Genomic DNA, 20,372 nt, shown 5'->3' on the forward strand with positions numbered 1-20,372 from the left:
GGAATTTTCCACTTGGAATTTTGCATATTTTGCTTGCACAAATTAGTGATCGTTATTAACATTTTTTATGGACAAATTTTAGGATATATGGATTCTTTAAAGGAGTTTCTGAAAAACATGGAAATTAGAGCATTTATTTGCTATATTTGAAGGTAAGAGACATTTACCTAATGCACCTGTTTAGATAATGCATGCGTGACTATAGATAGAATAAGAATAATAAATAAGTAAATAATTACAAAAATTTTAGAATTTCAAGTCGTCGTATTAAAAAATTCAAAATGTGACCAAAGCTTATAATATTAATAATTTATTTGCTTTATTTTGATTAATCGTGATGTAACATTTTTTTGTAATTTGTAGATTGATGAACCATCCCAAAGAATACCAAGGAGTGAAGAAGCAGATATAACTACTTTCGAGGAAAATAATATCACTTTACTTACTACAGACCAGGAAAACCTACATTTATCAGAAAATATTATACCTCGTAATATGCCTGTATATAATGTATAGACTTCTCTTAGATCAAAATAAATTTTAGTTGAGTCAATAGTATTCGCTATTGATTTAAAGAAAGTGTCTCTTTAATCAAGAAATGTCCCTCTTCAATCAAGAATTTTTGCATGAATCAAAGAGACTATTGTTCTTGTAGCAAAATACTTCTCATAGATCAAAATAAATTTTAGTTGAGTCAATAGTATTCGCTATTGGTTTAAGGAAAGTGTCTCTTTAATCAAGAAATGGTCCCTCTTCAATCAAGAATTTTTGCATGAATCAAAGAGACTATTGTTCTTGTAGCAAGTACTTCTTTGCATATTCATTTTGGGTCAAGAGTGAAATACTTTGGACAGATAGATTTTTCTATTCTCTAAAGTAATTTTTTAAAGCTTGTGAAAAGATAGTTAATGCTGTGGGCAAAGAAACGTCGTTCTTGGCCCTATTGAAAAGCGCCAATCTTTTGGGTCAAAGGCATATTCATTTCGACTGAGAGATCCTTTTTTTCAGTGTTGAAGTTCTGATTCTGGATAAGGCTCAGCAGGTAGGTGGTGTCCTTCCCCTTGCTCCTCGGCAGAAAGACCGTCATGGCCACTCCTTTAGGGATGTTTTCTCCCTTCACGGCAACCAGTTCCGGCCCTTGCCAATTTTTAAGCTTAGGTGCGATCGGTCCAACCAATTCGCCGATTCTTGAGATACACAATCTATGAGGATCATGCCTACCCGAAAGTGTATCCCCGCAAAACGCAGCTGACCCACATTTTGTAGATGGTTGTGTTGCGATCCGATCGCGACTACTTCGTCCAGTATAGCCTCTTGTAGAGACGTTTGCTGATCGGTGGTCAGAGCAACCTCTGGGAAATCAGCAGCACATAAGCCAGACGCATAGTGCTGAAAACCAGAAGCTAATCAAAAAGCGAAAATCAGTAGCAATAGATGCTGGATGCAACAGCTACAAAACATAGGCTTTAACAACAAATTTAACATCTTTATACCAGGAAGGGAAGACTGAATATATATACATATTGCCCATTCAAGCTGAGGTAATATGGTAGACAGATAGCTCCAGAACGTCGGAAGCCGTAGGAGCTCGAATAGTAGGACCGGAAAAAGGAATATCTTTGCTCTTAAGTCTATCCAAGGATGTCATAATTTTCCAGGAAATAACGACAATCCATTATTGCATAGAAGAAATCATAAGGCAGCAGAGAATTCACCGCTCAATGGCTATCTTCACAAACAGCTAAGCAGTGCTAAAGGCACTCGGTTCCAGTGAGGTGAATTCTATGACTAGTGTGGGATTATGTGCGTGCTTTCAACATATTGGGTAAGCGTAGCCATGTTACGTTAGCCGGTGTACTACGACACGAGGGTCACAAGGGTAACGAAAAGGTAGAAGAAATGGCCTAACAAGGCTCATCAGTGCAATTCATAAGCCCAAAACCCACCTGCGGCGCTGCAAAAGCATTCACTAATCAACTAATGTAGCTGTAGGACAGAGACAGACGAAAAATATCATAGTAGAACATTCCTAAAATTCACGACAGACCTGATAAGCTAAGACAGAAAAACAGTCAAAAGATTTACTACTATCAGAATATTATAAGCTTATATCTGCTATGTCCTAGTATTTTTTCTGTTCAAATTAACTACAAAATTGGAAGAATAAAATATAGATAAATATTGCAATTGAAGTTGGTGGTTGAATAACATCTTGTATACAGTATATCAAGAAAAATATTCTTCCCAAAAATGTTATTTGATGAGATTTCTTTAAATTTTTGAAGTTTTCTCATGGGTCACATTGTATATAGTTTTTGTTAAATTTTTAAACTGACTAAATGAAAAATTTAAAATTTTCCAGACATAAAAACTATATTTCCAGATTAGCTGAGAATTAAATATTGAAAGTTTTTGTTCTACAGAGTTTGATAAATATTTTATAAGGGCATTATATTAAAGAAAAATAAAATATGCTATGCTAGTAATAAAAAGATCATAAGAATTAAAGTACAACAAGAAAATAATAGACTTGAAATAAAATTAATAAACATTATAAAAAGTTAAAGTAATGAACTTTAGTTATGTTCGACTGGGAAGAAGCTTATTTTTCTTCACCGGAGAAGAAGTAGTTATACATAAAAGTTGTGGCGGAAATCTTATTAGTTTTGAATAAGTTCATAAAGTAAATAATAATGCTTCTAGTTAACGTTCAGGAAAGTTTTTTAATTTTGGATTGAGGATGGGAACTTTTCGAACGTAGGCGTGTTTCTAAATATGTATTTTATTATTTTGTTTCTTCTCAAATGTTTTTTTTATTATTTGTCTTCTTTTCAATCCTTTCCACTATATGAAAAAAATTATTCGAATAATGGCAAAAAATTGAAAAGTACAGACATTTTCTAAGTTTATTGAAATACATACACCCACACACGTTATTTATGTGATACAATTTTTATTTATCTAAAATAATTCCACAAGTAGTAAAAATAATGATTATTATTTTCAAGATTTTAAAATGAATATTTTCTCATTTCCATTACACATTAGCCTCATGATTGCAGTGGATGAATATAATTTTCATTCGCTTATGCTCTAAAATATAGCGAATTTGATGTGTGATTTCCTTTAAGCCGGTCCTACACGATGCGTCCAACGTTGATGTCAACGTTAGAAGGTTTTTGCCACATTGTGTGGGACTGGGTTTAGATATTGATTCCATTGGTGTACCTGGTAACGTGATTTTTTATTCGCTGTGAAAATAAATAGTGAATGTGAAATTCGCTGTTTATGATAATTTACCAAACCAACTCCTCACTCTTTGCTACTTTTGCAATCACTGTGAAAATATTGTAGTAATGATTTCTTGTCTATCTCTGTAGAATTATTATACCAAATAGAGAAAAAGAAATAGTTTAACTTGAATTTATGTTTGTATAATTTACGTACGTTCTAATGCAGTTATTTTTTCTTTCAGATATCGTCAGCAGATTTTTTTGGAAAGAAGTTGAGAGTTAACGTATTTGGTAAGTGTTGAATTAAATATTTGATAAAACAGGAAATGATACAGGCACTAGCCTGGAATAACTAATAACCAAAATTGGGCATCGAATAATTTATTCGATTGTTTTGATTACCTAATTTAAACCGGCCGCGGCCACCTATTCCGCGTGCGTCTCAAAAGTGGTCTCAAAACCCCTATAACTTTTTTATTTTTTCAGATAAAAAAACGAGATTTGGTATGTTAGTATATGACATAAATTAGGATTAATTGACGTATTCAATTGTTTTCGGTCACTTCCTGTTTCACCGGAAATGGCTACAACTTTTGGTTTTTAAATGGCACCCTCGGTATTTTTTAACTTTATTCGATAGAAAATGACACTCTGAATCGAATGACATATCATATGTCAACTTTTGACATTTTCGCTTAAAACAAAAATGCATTTTAGACTTCAATCTAGAGTGCCATGGCTGTGTTAACAACACTAATTTTTAAGCAAGGAGCCTGGGAAAAATAGATTTGATCATGTAATGTTTTTAGTGCCTTGTCCTGGTTGGTTCAAAGATACCCAAATCGTATTTTTAATCATACCTCAATTTTTTCAAATGGAACGAGGGTGGCTCATTAGCATATTTGAAAAAAGCATTTTTTTACGAATAATTTGATACCACACACTTGGTATATCGAGTCAAATTGTCGTTATGAACCGCATGTTACAATTTCAAATAAACCATATGCGAAAATGTCAAAAGTTGACATATGATATGTCATTCCATTCAAAATGTCATTTTCTATCCAATAAAGTAAAACATACCGAGGGTGCCATTTAAAAGTCAAAAGTTCGAAAACAATTGAATATGTCAATCAATCCTAATTTATGTCATATACTATTTATATATATGATATACATACCAAATCTCGTTTTTTTATCCGAAAAAATAAAAAAGTTATAGGGGTAAGCCACTTTTGAGACGCACTCGGTATGTTAAAAAGTTAAGTAATGCATTTTTTTACTTTATTTATAAAAATAAGTATAGAGTATATTATATTTTTAAAAAGCTCAGAACAAGACAAATAAAAAAAAGATGATATACAGGGTGTCCTATTTAAAAAAAAAGTTTGGTTTGGTTAGGTTGAGTCATCTTTTGAAAATGACAGCTTTCAGCGAAAAACTAGTTACAAAATACGAAGAGGTCGAAAACTGCAACATTTTAAAATTCTTCCTGTATTTCAGGAATTAAGAGGGTTAGGACAAATCTGTGTGTAGCATCTTCGGTTTCATAAAAAAGTAGCAATATCAAAATACCGCATATATGTAACTCTACTCATCTCCAAACGAGAAACCCAGTAAATCACACGAAAATGGAACACCCCTGTACACGGTTAGTCAATCCTTTACATTTAACTTTCACAATGTGTATGTATGTATACTACGGCTGAAGACATCCGAAATATTTTCACGTTCTCAGCTACATTCTGTTAGTTTGTAGCTATTTAAGCAACGAGATAAAGCATATAAAACTAAAAGAAATTTAAACTGAGGAACAAACTTTGATCGTTTGACTCGACTTATGTAAATTTAGATGTTTTCGCATTTCGGCGTTCGGCCTATTAAGCTTTGACAATTGCTCTTCTTTAAAGTTCGCCAACTGACATTAGGCAAACTTTGCGGTTTGTTATTGTTTGTGTTTAACTTTTACCGTGCCTCTGCCTCATTTGGGAGTTCATCTGTATGTATTTCAGCTTGACAAAGTTGTACATCCTTTAGGGACGCTCTGTAAATTGATTAAGGATTGCTTTTACAATCGATTGACATTGTTTTATACAGTACTAGCGTGTACCAGCGACTTCGTTCGCGTCAAATTAATCATTTGTAATGGTGATGATAAAGCGAAGCAAGAATTTTCATTAACATATAAAGTGGATAAAATTTTCTCACATTTATGTCAGCATGAGAAAAAACAATATGGCGATATTATTATATAACTGGGTAATATTTGAGGGGTAGTTTCATCTCGTTGGAATTTGACTTTCGAAAAATCCGTTTGCCAAAAATAAGCTTTTTACGTCAAGCAGTTTAAGCAGAATCGTGGTTAAAAAATTACCCAACTTTTTGGAACACCCTGTATGATTTTTTAAAAAATTTCAAAATATGTAAAAAAACCAAATAAATTATGCTTGTCCAAGCGTTTTCCCAAAAGACTAACCGTTTTTTAAATAACAAATATTGTAATATTTAAGGGGCGTTTTCACCCTCTTGGAATTTGAGATTCGAGAAACCCCTCCTTATCGAACCTCTACACCCCACAGTCAATCCGTTTGCCAAAAATTAGCTTTCAACGTCAAGCAGTTTAAGCAGAATCGTGATTACTCAATGGTCATATTTTATGAAACACCCTGTATAAATTTATAAAAAATCTTAAAATATGTAAAACAACAAAATAAAATATAGGTACTTGTTTAAGAGTTTTTCCGAAAAACTCACCGGTTTTTAAATAAAAAATATTTTAATATTTGAGGGATAGTTTCACCCCCTTAGAATTCGAGTTTCGAAAAATCCCTTCTTATCGAACCTCTACACCCTAAAGTCAATCTGTTTTCTAAAAATCAGCTTTTTACGTCAAGCGCTTTAAGCAGGATCGTGATTAATCATGACCAGATTTTTCGAAACGCCCTTTACACGTTTTTAAAAAATCTTAAAATATGTAAAAAAACAAAATCAAATATACGTGTTTAAGCGTTTTTTCGGAAACTTGACCGTTTTTTAAATAAAACTTATTGTAATATTTGAGGGGTGGTTTCACCCTCTTGGAACTGGAATTTCGAAAAATCCCTTCTTATCGAACCTCTACACCCTAGAATCCACCTGTATGCCAAAATTGAGCTTCTTACGTTGAGTGGTTTGAGCAGGATCGTGATTAATCAGTATGTCAGTCACTTAAGGATTTTCTATATTAGTATAGACACAGGTATATATAACAGATAACAGTGGATTTTTTATGTTGTTTTCTCGTAATTTTTAACCAATTGAAGCAGACTCGCTGGATAGAAGCAAAAATAAATGATGGTAGTTGGTTTGTCAGTCAACATTTATATAGTCATCAGATATTTAGTTAAACTAAGTAAATTAATAGTTGTTTAATTGCTTTTTGGATTCTACGAGAATAATAAAGCTGAGTTTCATTAACATAAGACATATAGGTATGACTAAAATGAAAGGTTTTTGACATATTTAATATTTTCTAAAAATGAAGAGCAAATTTGAAATTTCAATAAAAGTTATCAAATTTTACCCGCAATATGTAGATAAAATAACGATTGTACTTTAAATCAACTTAAATCTTGACACAGAAAGTTATACAGAGTTAGACAAAATTAATATTTATTTAGGTACCAATTTAGGTAGCTTTAACTGATGGCGGCCTTACCATTCTTTTCTCTAAGGTATTAGCAGCACTTTTGACCACCCTGTAACTTCCTAACCTTTAACTTTTTTTCTTTAAATGTTAAATATGTCAAAAACCTTACATTTTAGTCATATGCTAATGAAACTTAAAAAAAGAAAAAAGCTTTATATTCATATGCTTTTCTAATGACACATCAAAATTTGTTTCTAGAATCCGAAAATCAATTAATATACAGGGTTCGGCAATAGTGCGTCGGGCATCTATTGCTCCTAAAATAAAATAAAAACTTGAGAATTTTGTTTAAGTGCAAACCTAAAGTATGTACTAGGATGTATTTCAGGAAAATATTTTAACTTGTACAGGGTGGCTCAAGAAAGTGTGGGTGGATCGGGATAATTTTTTTAAATGGAACGCCCTGTTTTTGTTTCGTTTTTAATTAACCTACATATGTGCATAAAATTTCACCTCAATATAAACTGTCGTTCTCCTTGGAGCCTCCGCTTCGCATGAGAGACGCCACCCTGTACAATATACTAGAGACAAAGAGTGGAGAGGCTTAATCTACCAAAAATTGGTCTATAATCATATATAATTCAGGCTGCCCAAACTACAGCCTATAGCCGCAACATAATGAAATCAACGAAGCGCTGTTTACAGTATAATCGGCCCTGTTATGGCTAATCTCTTGGAGGTGATGGGCTTTTCTCGCAGTAATAACTTTCCATTGTCCATTTCCACACCGCCGGCAACATTTCCCTATTTATGCCGACGTACAAGCGACTATAGACTTTGGCTCAGTCGATATCTGGAACGAGAATACAAACGTGTTAGGTACGCTCTGTTAAATTCCATTCAATATCAATAAGGTTTATGCGGATTAAACAATAATAATACGATGACGGTTTTAGCTTTTAGGAATATGATTACAAAATCATTGTTCTCCTTAGATATCTCTTTAACTTCTTTTGGAATCATATTTTCAATATCTACTCTTGGGAGCATATAGTTCCTCCAATTTTAACCTTGCTTTCCTAAATGAAATGTGTGCAACTCAGAGCCTCGCAGACAAATTATGTGCTTTTCTGTTTCAGGATCTTTATCGCATATATAGTCTACAGCAAAGACTCCCTTGATACAGATTGAGTTTATTCCTGCTAAGCAGTTCCTTTCTGGTTTTGGAATTAGGTCCTTGGATGATGGCCCTGCTATTCCTGTGCCCATGTCTGTTTCTCCAGTGGACGTTCCTCTGGTCAAGAGTTTTACTTCATTTGGGTATTGCTAGGACTAAGAAAGGATTCCCATGATCCTTGCCTAGCTAGTTCATCGGATTTTTCGTGGCCCTGGAAGCTGATATGGCCTTATATTATATTTTTATCCTTTTGTTGAAGTAAGAAGTGAAAATTAATCTCAAATTTTTAGAAACACCAAAAAGAGAGATTCATTATTCATTTTGGGGACTTATTTTTAAATTAATGTTAATCAATTAAATAAATAATAAAATTAATTGTCACTCTAAATTTTATTTAACCAAATTATCACTCTAAATCGCTATGTTTTTTAGACAGATGCCACTTATCATTATTCAATTCATTATTCGAACTCTCAGAATGTTTTAAACAAAAGTTTCATCCTAAAATAAGATTTTGATCAATCACAATTGTTTATCTCCATCATTTACCGGATTAATAATACAAAAATTACAGCTCATTTACAAACAATTCAGTATTTATAGTGATTTTCAGTAATTTTAATAAATTAGACGAATATTCTTGTTGATTATTGGTTTGAAATAAATATGACAGTGTCCTCCAAAGAAAATGCGAGTTACTAACTCTAAATTCTAATTCTGAGCTGGCAAATGAGCTGGATGCTTTACCTAGACCGTTATTCAGAGGTTACAAACCTATCGATGACAATATGCATGAATTCAAGGTTGGTACAGTTTCAAGTTGGTATATTTATCAATTATAGTGATTTTCTTAGACAAGCTTATTTTTATTGGGGTAGATTATCACGAGATAACGGGGTTAAATTGTTTTACTAAGGGGTAGATCTACCCTGGATGGGGTAGCTGTGACAACACCGCCGCTATCACTTTTCCTCTCGCTAGTTCGCGCGTCACGGTCGTCTCGCATGCGTTACGCCTCTGTCTCGCGGCTGTCATTCAAGGCTGTGTCACGACCTTTGAATTTTTATTCCCAACGCAACGCGCGTAAAGAAATTTCACTTCAAAAATAGTATCAGTTTAAATAAAAAATTAAACAAATTTAGAAAGAATTTTGAATATTACATTACAGTATATTTTGTTGTTTTTACAACGGCAAATGCAAAAACATATTATATTAAAATATTTAAAATATATACGGGCTTGACAACAAAGTATCATTTTATATTTAGAGAAATTGTAAACAAATTACAATAAGCGACGAATGTATTACGTGAAAGTTTAACAAAACGGACATGAACATATCTGCATGTAGGAACGTTTCAATAAAATACCGTAATATCCAATGCACAAAAGATAAAAAGTTATGTACAAAATGTTTAATCCTCTTCGATATCGATATTTCCTTTATTCAAATATGTTTCGAAGTTTTAGTTATACTTTGGTTATATACACGAAATGCTTATTGGATATGCTGTAATCTGTAATTAACTTTATTGCACAGTCTGTTTTTCGAGATATTCGTGTGTATTTAATTAATGCTGTTTGGTAACGAGTAACATAGTAAACAGATGATAAATATTAACCAAATAGGCAAGAGCTAAAATTAGTATTGAGAAGTTATTCAAATTCAAAATAAGATCAAAATAAATAAAAAAAGTCGGATTACGCCATTTATAACTCGAGAACAGCTGGACCATTTTAATCTCTAGTTTCTTAGATTTGTCTTCGCCCCGAATAAATAGATTAACTATTAAAACATCCGAAAAATTGACGAAAAAAATGATTGTACAGAAAATTAATGTTTAAGTGACCTTGCTTTGAAACTCCGCCATCTTCCACAACTGACAGCTCACGTCACCCACGACTATAGCAGATTTGCAATAACTGAATAGCTGATATCTAAATCAGTAATATACTAGACATTATATAATGGAAGTACAAGTGAAAATAGTGGAAACATATACCTAGCGATATTCGAATATAGAAAATGATTTTGTTGTAAGTATAAAACCCATATACAGGATGTTTCAAAAAACATGTGTCATTTCTCGTGCAGAGATTCCTCACGTAAAAATAAAATTTATTTTTCATATCCACATAGGTCCGATTCTGCTTTGTTTCGTAGCTACAGGGTGTTAAACTTTTAATATTTTTTCGATCTATTAAAATTTTCTTCCAAGTACTTTAGCGTTTCAAATGAAATTTTTAAGGTAAAAGTAACTAATTACAGTTGGGAGTTGGAATCTGCTGATGATGCTAAAATGATTAGCGAAACGCGCCAGTGTAAAAAGTAACAGTGTTTTAGGGTATTGTGGTGATTTAGTGTTTTGTTTTGCTGTGTAACACCAAAGGTTCCAACCCCCAACTGTAAAAATATTCCTTTGATCCAGTCTAAAAATATTCCAGTGATAACCCATATGCACGTCACTGGTGAATATGTCGACACTTTAAAATATGTCGCATTTACAGTAACTTTTACAATAACACACTAAATCACTAAACTAATAACAAAACTAATAAAATAAAACTAATAAAACACCACAATACACCAAAACACGTTTACTTTTTACACTGGACGATCCTCCAACTGACGCGCGTTTCGACATATTTTAAAGTTAAAAAAGTGTCGACATATTCACCAGGGACGTGCGTATGGGTTATCACTGGAATATTGTTTTCTAAAACGCCACACTGACTGTTTTTTCTCTTGGGAAATAGTGTAAACAGTTTAATGCCGATTAAATGTTAATATCATTAACTTGCGAAAGTTTTAAGTAAGTTACTCGTTGATTCCTCATCAAAAAATACTTCCTATATAGGTACATGGGTATGGAAATGCATAGTTTTAGAGTTACAGGATGTTAAAACTTTTTAAAATTAGGTATTTTGTAATTATCTTAAATGCCATTATTTCTTTATTTGAAATTGCTGTAGGTTGAACTAATAGTAATAATATTTAATAATAAATTAGGTAAAATATATAATTTATTAATTTTATTTTTATTTTATTAATTGTGATTAATAAAATTTCGTTTATCTCATCTAGGAGGCCGAATTCGACAAAATATAAAAAGATAACTTTTAATTGGCATTAACCGGCCTACACAATTTTGATATCAAAAGAGAAAAGTCAATGGCGCACATGTTTTTTTTTTGCAAAATATTCCAGAGAAGATTTCGATAAATGACATTCAAGAATGACAGAATATGCAATTTACTTGTTAATCAAAATGGTAGGCACAACTGTCACTGTAATAGACCGTTGGGCAGACTTATATTCATAATGCGCACGTAATCGTAACAAAATAAAGACAAAAAAAATGTACTATGAAGATAGATACGGGTACTTTTAAACAATGTCTGTTTTAGGTAGTATGTGACATCGTAACAATTAAAATATTCACCAAAGTTAAGTTGTTTTTACGGTTACATATCCCGGACATTTTTTCAAATTCTGGTCGTAACGGGTAAATCCGGACGTATGGAAACCGTAGTTTAAATCCCCCTAAACGGATCGTTTTTCGTACACACTAGATTTTACTTGATTCTTTTTGTCTGAACACGTAAGGCTGACAGGTAAAACGTTATGTGTAGACGGAGCTTTAGGACTTGAAATATATTATTTGATATCCCGCCGTCCACAGAAGACACGTCACGTTTCTGTAAGCAGCACTTTAAATTGCGCCCTGTTTTTTCCTCGATGTCTCCGACAGGGAGAGAGAGAGACGTGAGGAACAACGAAGTCGTAAGATGGCAAGTTTAAACCAAACATGGCCGTGAAAAGAATGCCTAATGGACATTGTATAAATCCTTTGGTTTTTGTCGGCCATCAGTCGGTTGCAGTACCGGTCGGTTTGGTATTTTTAACGACTGTGTACCGCCATCGGGTTCGAGACAATCAAAATTTATTAAAGGCAATTTAGTAGGAAATGTATAAATAAATAAAGAACGATTATTCGTCTTTGTGAATACGCCCTGACATTCTGTATAATTTTCAACTTTTTGTATTGGGTTACAGTATAAATTCAGTATAGATGTAGAGTGTATGGGATGGGGGAAGTTAATTATTGTGCCATCCTTTCTTGAGTTATAATTCATCATACATTCTCAAGGTTGACAAAAGCCAGTATCTGAGACGGTTTTACGGAGGGCAGTTCTCTATCTTCTATATCAGCCGTACCAAAGTTTATGGTATGGTTGTCGTCTCGTCCGCGCACTCAGTGATGAGATGTTCTGGTGTTTCCCCATTTCATTTTTGCCACCCCCACAGAATCTGCATTCGCCGTTGTTTCTTAGTTTTAATCTACAGATTGTTCTTACTTAAGAGTCCATTTCTCTAGTCCGACTAGGTATTTTTACACAAATGAAGAAAAAAATTAAAGATAAAGTATTATACTATATCCGTATTGTAGCACATTTTTAGACAACTTTTTTATTTTTAAGATTTTGATGGTCAAACATTAACAAAATATTCCTTATGATTGGACTAAATTTTCTCGAAAATAAAGACATAATTTAAAATTCTGTTACAATACGGAAATAGATTGAAGTTTTGTGATTACAGTGAATTATACAGGGTGGTCCGAACTGTATTCCGGAAACTTTGGCAACATGTTCTGCAGATAAAAATAAGTAAAAAAGTTCATATAAATGTATGTTCTGAAATGCTTAGTTTCGGAGATTCAGGGTGTAGAAGTTTCATTTTTATTTGGATTTTTTACAAATAATTTCTGAAGTAACGTCAATATTTGGATAAAAATTGGTGTCTCGGAGTTTTTTGACATGAGAAATTTGATTTTGATGTCAATATGACTCCTATTTGTAGGGGGCGCCACCTACATGTTTTAACTGTTTTGAAGAGTAATAACTTTTTGTCCGTACCTGTATATAATTACTGAGTGAAAAAATATACATTTCCGTGATTTTCTACGTAAAAAATGTCTCTAGGTAAAAATCGCTACGAGCAACCGTTCTGAAGATATTTACAATGGAAATAGTCAATACATGTCATTATTGACTAAAAATAAACATGTTGAGTATATAGTTATTTGACTGAAATGAGAAATTTGGGAAGTTTTTATTTTTTTAAACTAATCATAACTTTTTCTTCGAAAAAATGATGATAAAACAGTTTCTGTTGGACTTTTGGCACAAAAACATATCAAATTTATGATTTTAGTCTAATAACTAATTAGTCAACGTGTTTTATTTATGTCAATGATGACAGGTTTTGGTAATTTCGATTCCAAATATCTCGAGAACCATTACTCGTAGCGATTTTTACCAGGAGACCTTTTTTGCGTAAAAAACGTCGTAAATGTATATTTTTTTACTAGCTAGTTTTATACAGGTACGGACGAAAAGTTATTACTCTTCAAACCAGTTAAAAAATACGTAGGTGGCGCCCTCTACAAGTAGGAGCCATATTGACATCGAAATCAAATTTCTCATGTCAAAAACCTCCCAAACACCAATTTTCATCCAAATATTGACCTTACTTCAGAAATTATTTGGAAAAAATCGAAATAAAAATGAAATTTCTACACCCTGTATCTCCGAAACTAAGCATTTTAGGACATACATTTATATGAACTTCTTTCCTTATTTTTATCTGCACAACATGTTGCCGAAGTTTCCGGAATACAGTTCGGACCACCCTGTATATCACTGTAATCGTGTCGCTCTCAGGGGTCGGATAAGCGGGTGTGTGGCCGAAGGAAAACTATATAATATTTCTGAAATCTGCCTAAAGCTTGATTTTGATGCATCCGTTATACGTTGATACAGAGTACCTAAACCGACGAGTAGCGACAGTCCCGTTTTCAATTTTCTTTGCGGCTGCGCGAAATAAGTAGGTTATCTGTCATACGAAGAAGCGAAGTTGCCACTGTTGCCATTTATCAAATATCTCTATATACTTTATTTCAAGTATACCTCAAGCAACGAATCGTTTTTTTAATTATTTATTAGCAGTAAGATATTTTATACATTCAAATTTAGATTTTAAGGATAAAACAAAACAAAAAAGATATGTATAAAACTTTATAACTAATCTCACTTCAAATTGTGAACAGTGTATACCATGTTTATAGGACCACTTCACAAGTTGAGTAGTTAAATACGTAGTCTATCTGTCAAACACGTCAAAAGAGAGAGAAAGAAAATTTGGTCCCACCACATCAAAAGAGCTGACGGTTTCTGTCGCTACTCGGCGATCTACGTACTCTGGTTGATACGTTTTGGTTCGACGGTGCTCTGATTGGTCATAGCTTTTTCGCGCCACTTTTCATCCGTAAATATTTTATTTCAGCTCGTCAATGGACCGGTTCATACGATAACGAACTTTTGACACTTTTTTGACATATTTTATCTAACCTTAATAAAAATATAAGTAAAATAGCAAAATCGTTATGGAAACGAAAATACAAAATAACAACAACGTATATCCGATAAACGGAGGCATGAAAATACCATAAATTTAAAAGCTGCGTTATTTTCTTACCAATCAAAGTCTTTAAATTCTACCAATAAAATTAATATCGTATCAACGTATCGTCGGACAACGGATGCATGAAAATTCGTCGTGTTAAGCCACACCCAAAATTCCAAACCCACGTGCTTTGATTAAGGCTTGCAGAGCTTCGGCATTTGCTATAAAATAGCGAGCAATTTGTTACAAAACCATATAAATTATATATCACTGTAATCACAAAACTTCAATCTTTATCGGTATTGTAAGGGAATTTTAAATTATTTTTTTTCGAGAAAATTTAGTCCAAACATAAGATATATTTTGTTGATGATATTTGACCATAAAAATTTTAAAAATAAAGAAGTTATCTAAAAATGTGATACAATACCAACATAGTAAAATCCTTTTTTTTTTATTTCCTTCTTCATTTGTGTAAAAGTATTTTGCCAGTTTTCCATAAAACATTAAATGCCGAACGCCTATTTTGAACGCTACTTTTTTTGACTAGTGAAATCGACTCTTAAAAGGCATCAATCAAAAATAAACCCGAACGTTAATTAATCCCCGTTAACGTTAACAATCGCCTCCATAACTTGATAAGACAAAAAATAATTCTTGGAAGCCAGCTTCGGAAAAATATTTTTTTTGCTCAAAAAGTATGCGCGGTGGCGTTCTTTTAAAGACAAAAAAAATGTAGTAGAAAAATCTACTAGAAGGGCATTTTACGAAAAAAAAATCGGTCGGCGCCGGCGATTGAGTTGGAAAATATTTATACTAAAATTTAATGTACGGGTGGGGGTAGTTTTCACCCTTTCCGTACTTTTTCTTGGTTTTTGTAAAAAACAAACGTTAAAGCACTTAGCAAAATACAGACATCCAAAATTTAATTCAAATCGGTATAACGGTTCTTAAAATATCTGAAAAAAAGTTATTATTTTTTAAACTTTGATGTCCTCTAACGGACAAACGAAGCACCTTTGTATAGAGGTAAATTATGTCCAATGGACCTATTTTGACCCAAACCAAAGCCCAAACATACGTAGTAATTCTATGTCCACGGAATTTTGGGATACTCTGTATAATATGTAATTTCATCGTCATCGCTCGGTTAATACACAACAATACTACGATCAATAAAAACAAAATCGTTTTAACTCTTCCCACTACCCACCTACCCTACAACATAATTTTACTAAAGTATCGACTTTGTTTAACGCGATTATATTGATTACTTTGGACTCTGTAAACGAGTAAAAAAAGGAGATGGTTTAATTTCCGTTCCATTATATTTTATTCAGGATGTTTTCGAAAATAGACTCTCGACCGTTGATCTTAATTAAGTTCCTACGAGGCAGATTGCAGACGTACTTTTTTCGGATAGACTTTTTTGGTTTAAATTATTTAGTACGTTTAGGAAATTTAGTTGTATCTATGTCCGGAAAAAAATTAGAATTTAATGTAGGTTTTTCGCCAGTACGTACAGGTCTACGAAACAAAAAAGTTATTTTCTGTAAACATCACTGGGGGTTCATCCATCGGAGACCAATTTGTCAATGGTATTTTGCCATCTAATAAAACAAATTTACCTAACGTACAAAAATTCTTAACCTTTCAGGACATACATGTATCTCCTCCCGTCGTCAGAGACTTTTTAAAATACCTAAATACTATTTAAGGGTACTTTAGTATTTTTAGCAGATATACGTCTATTGTAAGGTGTTGACGTTCTGTTTTTATTTTGTAGATTTCCTTCTAGTGGCGAAGAACCCAGAAGTTTTTTGAAAAAACACATATTTCGTAATTGGCTCTTGTCTTCACTTGCTTTTTGAACTTGTTTTTATTTTAGAGCCACTCCAGTTTTTAATAGCATATACAAGATGGTCTAATTTCGCACATATAATAACCTATAATTTGGTAAGAGTTTGATAAGTCTCAAAAATCTTAAATTGTGTTCATACGCTTCTGCGTCCGTGCGTGGTTCCCTCACTCCAATCATATTGAATTAGGGTGGTAGGTCTCGTTAAAAGAAACATATTTTCTCTTTACCGTTTTTCAAAAAGTCCAAAATAACGTAGGTATTTTACTTTGAAATTAAAAAAAAAATGATTTTCGCTTACATTTCTGCTGGGTCAATATAATCCTTATACAGGGTTGTTCACTACATACGACACGGAGTATTGTAGCTAAACGATGAGATTTTTACAAATTGTAAGTTTGGGGTTCGTTGAAGGACTATTAGAGCTACAATTTAAAAATATTTTTACAAGATACAGAGTGTCCCAAATAAATAAAAAATATCAAAGTTGTATTTTTTTAAATGGAACACCCTGTATATTATTACATTTTAGTTTCTACGATTAAAATAAAGGTAAATTTGATTAAGGTTTTTATACTTAAACCTTACCGTTTTTGAAATATTGTCAATTTTGTGAAATTGCAGTAAAAGTTTTAAAGCTTCATTTCTCCAAGGGTATCAATGTTTTTAATACTAAATATTTAATGAAGTTTATTTATTGATCAGTTATTGTGTTGCAATAATAAAAAAAATACTACCTTATACAGAGTGTCTAAAAATTTATTTTAAATAATTATTAGCTTCAAACGGCAATAACTTCTTTAATTTAAACGGAATGCCCTGTATATTTTAGGAGAATCAGATGCACAATTAAATTGTCTATCAAATTGTATTATGCCATTTTTTATCTATCCCTTCAAGTTTTCGTAGAAAATGCATTTTCTTATAATTTAGACTTCTTTTATCAATATATCCATGGAATATTGACATTTTAGATTGTTTTTAAAGCAACAAATGTACAAAATGTACAGACTAGTAATATTATCGTTTTTAGCAAAACGATAATATTACTAGCCCATTTGTATGCAAAAAGAAAACTATTTAAATCTTTATAAAAGAGTATACCATTAATTAAATATAATACCATTATTTCCGCCCATATACTAATTAATTATATACTTAATTGTATTCGTTAATAAATTATTATAAATAAATGTGGATTTGAGTCAGAAATCAATATAATAATAAGTTATCAAATTAAAGTCTTTGTTGTTATAAATAAGCATTTATTAAAAAATGAAATATCATTTTTAAGGTGTTACTTTTTATCACACTGTCTAATGTACATACAAAATTCAGTTTTTTAGTATTTGGAGCAATTATTATTAATCAACGCAAACAGTCAGTTAATGTAGTTTGAATACTGGAATCATATTAATTGATCCTCTTTAACAAATATTTAAACAGTTTTTTTTAATTTTTTAATGAAATAAACGAATTATATCGACAATATTAGTATCTGTACTCTTTAAAAATTTGGTACATCTTTAAAAATAATCTAAAATGTCAATAGTCCATGGGTATATTGATAAATAAGTTCTAAATTACAAGAAAATGCATTTTCTACGGAAACTTAAAGAGATAGGTAAAAAATGGTATAATATAATTTGATAGACAATTAAATTATGCATCTGATTCTCGTAAAATATACAGGGTGTTCTATTTAAATTAAACAAGTTATTGCCGTTTGGAGCTAATAATTATTTAAAATAAATTTTTAGACACTCTGTATAAGGTAGTATTATTTTTATTATTGCAACACAATAACTGATCAGTAAATAAACTTCAGTAAATATTTAGTATTAAAAACTTTGATACCCTTGGAGAAATGAAGCCTTAAAATTTTACTGCAATTTCACAAAATTGAAAATATTTCAAAAACGGTAAGGTTTAAGTATAATAAACCTTAATCAAATTTACCTTTGTTTTAATCGTAGAAACTAAAAATGTAATAATATACAGGGTGTTCCATTTAAAAAAATACAACTTTGATATTTTTTACTTATTTGGGACACTCTGTATCTTGTAAAATTATTTTTAAATTGTACCTCTAATAGTCCTTCATCGAACCCAAAAGTTACAATTTGTAAAAATCTCATCGTTTAGCTATAATACTCCGTGTCGTATGTGGTGAACAACCCTGTATAATCTAACTACCTATGTTATATTATGAAGATTGTGTTTTTAACTAAAAATTTAAAAATTTCCATAATTTTTTTCAAAAAATTCCAAATTTTCAAAAAATGTTTTTCGCGAAAAAAACCTCATACAACCCCTAAAAATATTAGCACTTATTTAAGATTAACCATGTATTTAGGGTTGCCAATTTTCAAAATAAAAAATAGAGGACGAAAGGGCAAAAAAGAGGCACATTTGAAACATTTTTGGAAACCTCGCTCAATTGTCTAGAATTTACCAAAAAGTATGTACCTATATTATCAAAATTACCAAAATTTGTTAAAATAAAACAAACAACAAATTTTTTTTTTCAAAACATAAGCTAACATCACCTAATTAAACGTAATAGATATTTACGATACAACTGAGTTAACAGCATCATTAATATACGTGTGTGAACCACACAAGTATCTTAATAGAGTTAACTCGCGTGTATTGTACAATATTTTTTCTACGTCTAACTATAAAAACACACAATGAATTTTAAAAATTATTGTACTCAACTATATACCTATATCCTAAAAATCAATTACCTTAATACCTTTGTTCAAATAACACCATGCATGGCAATGTCAATATGACTATGAGAGTTTAAAAAATGAGCGATTCGAAAAGTATTCCCTCTGACATTGAAGAAGAGGCATCCAGAGCCATTTCTGGATTGCTTCCAGCAAGATCGAAACAGAAGTATGAATATACATACTCTAATTATGAAAAATGGTGCACCATTTTTCTCTTGGATAGACATCTAAACAAGGAGTGCGGTAATGAAAATGCGTGAGTTAAGAAGCTCTTAACTCACTGACGTAGATAAAATAGTTAAACATGTTCATCGCTTCCACAAATATTTCTAGTACATAAATATTTCTTCATTTTCTTTTATGTTCAAAGGAATGGGAGTAGCTAAACACACACAGCATTGTGGCGATAGATGAATATTTTTTAGATTTTGAGTTTGGTGTGTAAAAAAGAGAGACTTTTTCCAATACGCGAAAGAAAAGAGGACAGTGAGATCAAAAAGACGACTGTCCTCTAGAATAGAGGACGGTTGGCAACCCTACTCTATATATTAACCCATCCATAGTTAACTTAAAAAATGTTAGAAACTTTTTTTAGCGAAATAAATGGATTGGTATGAACGTTATCTGCCTTTTTTCTGTCATCGTCTGTTGAAACCTACCCTGTGTCGTAAAAATAGTAAAAAGAAAATTGTTTTAAATAAATAAATAAATAATAGTTTATTGTCTAACAGGAAATCCCAAATTAAAGACAATTGCGTACATTAAAAAATTCAGAACATTCATAGTAAATGAAGCTAACATAAGCACAAATCAACAACAAAAGTACAATGCAAAATATAACAAATCTATATGTAATCTTAAAAAATATAACACCTAGTATAAATTTAAGAGTGAAAGTAAAACTCCAATTCTAACGAACTACAATAAAAAATATCAAAAAATGCTAGAATTCTTCATTTGCTGGACTAAAACATTCCTGAATTGACGCAGCGAGTCGCCAAATATATCAACAGATGCCAGGCTCTCAACATCATTGAAATCAGTACAGGCCCAGTAGAGGGGTAGACATAAAGGAGGAAACTAAGCTCCACTCCCACATCCGGTTTCTGGGCCTACCCTTCATCAGGTGCGCTGTCCAGGGACTAATTCTCACCGAAACGACAAACAAAACTTTTTCAATAACAATCGGCGATAGCTAAATTAGGAAAAATACACAGCTACAGGCCAGAAAATATTATTTATTAATATACACTAAAGCTGTAAAAATTT

General features: G+C 31.9%; 1 protein-coding gene across 1 annotated transcript in view; it reads left to right on the top strand.

The window, feature by feature from the left end:
- Positions 1 to 20,372, top strand: part of LOC115886759 (protein-tyrosine sulfotransferase) — a 250,353-nt gene that overhangs the window by 69,036 nt on the left and 160,945 nt on the right. Inside the window, exon 2 of the mRNA XM_030906043.1 lies at positions 3,476 to 3,524. The gene's annotated coding sequence lies outside the window, so the exon portion shown is untranslated. The remainder of the gene's footprint in view (positions 1 to 3,475; positions 3,525 to 20,372) is intronic.

This window comes from Sitophilus oryzae, unplaced genomic scaffold (assembly GCF_002938485.1).
Source record: "Sitophilus oryzae breed Bouriz unplaced genomic scaffold, Soryzae_2.0 scaffold_496_pilon_pilon, whole genome shotgun sequence".
In the NCBI taxonomy this organism is placed as follows: domain Eukaryota; kingdom Metazoa; phylum Arthropoda; class Insecta; order Coleoptera; family Curculionidae; genus Sitophilus; species Sitophilus oryzae.